At 38.4% G+C, this 5,047-nt stretch overlaps 1 pseudogene; it reads right to left on the minus strand.

Annotated features, from left to right (window-relative positions):
* Nucleotides 1-1,088: 1,088 nt before the first annotated feature.
* Nucleotides 1,089-1,518, minus strand: LOC132431718 (cytochrome c oxidase subunit 5B, mitochondrial pseudogene; annotated as a pseudogene).
* Nucleotides 1,519-5,047: the final 3,529 nt, after the last annotated feature.

Genomic DNA, 5,047 nt, shown 5'->3' on the forward strand with positions numbered 1-5,047 from the left:
ATACGGGGAAAATGTTCTCTCACATGCTGCTGGTATGAGTGTAAAGAGGTGCTGTCACTTGGCAGGGCAATTCTGCAGTATCTATAAAACCCCCAAATTCACACACCCTATAATCCAACATTTCCATTTATATTCTAGAGAAACAGTCACACAACTGGACAATGAGACATATACAAGAATGCTGCCTGAAGCTTGGTTTGTAGTATTAGAAAGATTAGGAACAACTTGGATATCCTCAGCAGAGAAATGGAAAAAAGTTCACTATCTATTAGATAATGGGATAATATGCAACCGTTAAAAGGCACGAGAGAGCGCTGCATGTAACAACATCAATACGTCTCCAAGACACACTTTTAAGTGAAAAAGGCTGTACGCAGCATTATTCACTATATCATTTCTATTCAAAACGTGTACACACAGGGATGACTACATGTCTCACAAGGAATAATGTTTTTGTATGTTGGAGGGCACAAAAGCAAGTAAATTGTCCAAGGGGATCTCATCTTTTTATGTAACACTTTACTATTTCATAGGCAATTTACAAAAAGAACATATACTTTTTAAAGTATATATAAGGAAATTAGCCGAGTGAATTGGGATAGGGTTGGTGTTCAGACTGGAACTACCAGCAGAAAACCTGAAATTGTTTGGCATATTTTAAGAACAATTAAGTTTATTTTGTTGGAGCAGTAAGATTGAGTCAAGTAGTGGCAGTAATTGAGACTAGAGAGGCTGCCTGGGGCAAGCTGTGAACAGGCTTGTGTACCAGGCTAAATCTCATGGACTTTATCCAATGATTCCACACCATTCATCCATTTCTCTAGTATAATTTGTAGCTTTGAGAACTATGGGAAATTCTTCAATGACTGGGATTGACCTTACACATTTTTAAAATGTATTTGAAATCATTACATTCCCTTGCAGCCTTGCCAAACAGTCATTGTCTATAAATCCCTTTCACAATAAACAGAAGTTGCCCTGCTAAAATCATTATATTCTTTTTTTTTTTTTTTTTTTAATGGAAGGAGAAGTCAGTGTAATGGCTAGTCTTTACTGGAAAGAAGAAACTTTGTATCACATTTTGAGTGAGTTAGTGCAGGGGGTCAGTGGGCCAGCTGGTGGGGCACCAGCTTGTAACGGGTTCCACAGCTAGGGTATCGCTGGGCCTCGCCCTTATGCAGCCACAACCAGATGAAAGCACTGTTGTCTTCTTCACAGATGCAGCCCACTCTCCGCTTAATGGTGACGGAGGGGACTAAATTAGGGTCTTCCTTGGTACCTGAGGCTGCCTTTGGGGCGAGCATATTGTACGGGTCCAGTCCCTTGCGTGCAGCCAGCATGACCTCCCTCTCCAGCCCACTGGCCTGCTCATCATCAGTAGGAACACCACCTCCAGACGCCATAGAGCGCACCACGGAGACTCCACTGGGACCGCGGGCCCTCAGGGCCTGCGCGGCCAGCGCTCCAGCTCCGCGGAGTAACCTTGAAGCCATCACGCCAGCTACAAACACCAGCACTTCCGGGTACATTCTTTTATTTTTTTTAATTATATTCTTTCAGGCATCATAAAAAACAACAGAGGCTGAGTATGGCACCTGTTAAATCACCCCTGCCCTATTTCTTTGAAATTCCAAGAAAAAAAACAAAAGTTGAAAGACAAGGATGCTTAATTATAAAGATGTTTTCAGCCTGCATAATTAACTGCTTTATGGTGACAGCATTCAGTCCATTAGTCAGCATGTCATTCACCCATCAAACCTGTGTTGAGCTCAACTGTGTTAGGTACTCAGACTACCGTGATGAGCAAGGACAACCCCCACTCTCACGGCATTGACAGATGAGGAAGGGAAAGAAATATTAGATGGATTACTGCAACAGAGAAATATAAAACCGCAACACTAATAAGTTCTACAAAAGAATGGCCCACAGTGGTTTAAGCACATAATGGGGGAATATGACTTAAGAAGGCCATGGAAGGTTTTTCTGGGAAAGGGGAGACTGAGATTTAAAGGAAGAAAAGAAAAAAAAAAAAACTAGGAGAAGCAGCAGTGGGTAAGGAAGTTAATTCCTCTTGATAAATGGAACAGCACATGTGAAGGTCCTGTGGCCGGAAAGGTAGAATGCTAATATTTCAATTGACTTTTGAGAACACAATAGCTGGAAAAAAAAAAAAAAACTGTTTCTTGCTGTTTCCTAATTTCTTGACCTGGAGAAAGATGAACAGAATATAAATATATCACATAACTAAACACTTGACCTTGCCCCAAATAATTTTTTTTTTTTTTTTTTTTTTTTTTTAGTGGCAAACAAGGTTCTAAATCCATTGCTTAAGAATAAGACTGCAAACCTTAGGCTGCATCTCCTCTAGCCTGAGTTACTTAATGAAGTCCTACAGACAATCAAATCAACAGCCTCTTTGAATGAATAGCTTGTGTATTCATAAACTAAGAAAATTCTGATACCTCATTTGGGAGAAGAAGAAAAAAAAAAAGAGCCAAAGCATTTTCATAGCTCCACATAGAAGAAACAAGCAATTGATGGCAGAAATTTTAACTTTATGCTATCTTTTGGCATCTATAGAAACTGCCTGTCTACAAGAAGAAAAAGTTTGCTCGAGTTCCCAACAAAAATCTGTCAAAGACCTCGACAATAACTTTCCAGAATGTTTTTAACTGCAACCCACATTAAGAAATTTACTTTGCATTGTGACTTGCCACAGATATATAGACACATAAATAAAAGTTTTGTTTCAAATAAACCAAATGCAAAAATATTTTTTTAAAAAAAAGAGCTCATTGGGACCTATTGTCAACTAATCTATGACAAAGGAGACAAGAATATACAATGAAGAAAAGATAGTCTCTTCAACAAGTGGTGCTGGGAAAACTGGACAGCTACATGTAAAAGAATGAAATTAGAACACTCTCTAACACCATACACAAAAATAAACTCAAAATGGATTAAAGACCTAAGTGTTAGGCCGGTTACTATAGAACTCTTAGAGGAAAACATAGGCAGAACACTCTCTGACATAAATCGCAGCAGTATCTTTTCTGACCCACCTCCTAGAGTAATGAAAATAAAAACAAAAATAAACAAATGGGACTTAATTAAACTTAAAAGCTTTTGCACAGCAAAGGAAACCAAAAACAAAACAAAAAGACAACCCACAGAATGGGAGAAAATATTTGCAAACGAAGCGACCAACAAGGGATTAGTCCACAAAAAATGCAAAAAACTCATGCAGCTCAATATCAAAAAAACAAACAACCCAATCAAAAAACTAGGCAGAAGATCTAAATAACATTTCTCCAAAGAAGACATACAGATGGCCAAAAAGCACGTGGAAAGATCCTCAACGTCACTATCAGAGAAATGCAAATCAAAACTACAGTGAAGTATCACCTCACATCGGTCAGAAGGGCCATCCCCCCAAAAATCTACAAATAATAAATGCTGGAGAGGATGTGGAGACAAGGGAACCCTCCTGAAATATATGAGAGCAAAATGAAGTAATGTCTGGGATTCATTTTAAAATATCATCGGCCAAAAAAGAGATGAAACTGGTATGGCACAAATCTTGACAACTGTTGGATCTGGGTGATGAACATATGTGGGTTCATTATACTATTCTCTCGACTTTTGTACATGCTTGAACTTTTTCATAATACAAAATTAAGTTCAAATGACAAGAATCTACTCTTACCCTAGCTATGTATAATGCTTTCATATTTTCTGTGTTTTTTTTTAAACTAAATAATAGAAGGTAAAAAGAATGGTGGGGATGAGCCCCTAAGTTGATTTCATGATGCTCTAAAGGTTTGGGATGCATGGTGTGAAGATTTCTAACTACCTGGTCTTTGTTCTGCCCATACAGACTCATTCTAACACAAAAGACACTTTTTGGTCACTTGATGCAAATCAAAAATGAAAAGCCTAATTCTCTTCAATGTTTCCAACTTCCAAAAATGTACTGCTTCCTGACATTTCCATAGTTGTCTATTTAAGTTCAATGTAAATAGCTGCTGCTACTTTGGGAGTGCCTGATAATGTCTATCACAGTACAAGGATATATGTCTCTCTGGTGACATCTAAATGTTGATCTTGTAAATTCTACAGCAACACATAATGTAGTACAAAGATATGCCAAGTAGCATCAAAAACATTTTTTTTTTCAAAATCTGGGTTTAATATAAATGGCAAATCAAATTAGAGGAAAACAAATTACAAAATGTATTCAGATGACTTCAGCTAATTAATTCTTTCCATTGATAATATTTTGAACTTGGGACACAGGTTATTAAATGCTTTATTTCTGTTGTTAGTTACAATTGCTAACTTACAAAGCACATTGATTGTACATACTGCTAAATTTTTTCAAGACAAGTTCTATCTTTGTATTAAGTGGGCGTTTCCAGCATTAAATAATCTATACCCACTGTTTTTATTGTGCTGAGACATGGATTAAAAAACCCCACGATCCAACAGATACGTATATCACACCTCAGCCTTCCTTTTGCTCACCTGGGGGAAATTATCCATCAGGTATAAAATGCCACTCTGACTTAGTGAATTTGGCTGGCTAACTAACATTTATAACACTGCTTCCTCCACCAGCTTCTTAACTGCAACTTGATTTTATTCAGATGTCAACTTTTACCAAGCCTCAAGCACTTCAGGGAAGCTGCCCCACCCCTACTTGGTAGTTCCAGGTGATGTACTCCATTTTACCTAAACCAGTCATGCTAATGGCCAATGACTCCCCGCCATTGATTAGTTTAGGAATGAACATGTGATAAAATTCTGGGCAATGAAGTAGGAGAGTAAGCCAGTCAGGAGGGCTTCCTGCTCCTAAGAGACAGAAGGTTGTTCATCTGGACACTGTTCGAGCTGCACAGGAGGCTGGGACCCGGCAGCATCTTTCTACCACCCTCAAGGAAAACTTCACATAGAGGAGGACCAATCTAAGACAATCCCACAGAAACAGACCTGAGGCTCCTACTTCCCAGTTTCTGACAACGTGAAATGATCCATTTCCTTATCATTT

The sequence above is a fragment of the Delphinus delphis genome, chromosome 10, assembly GCF_949987515.2.
Source record: "Delphinus delphis chromosome 10, mDelDel1.2, whole genome shotgun sequence".
Lineage (NCBI taxonomy): Eukaryota > Metazoa > Chordata > Mammalia > Artiodactyla > Delphinidae > Delphinus > Delphinus delphis.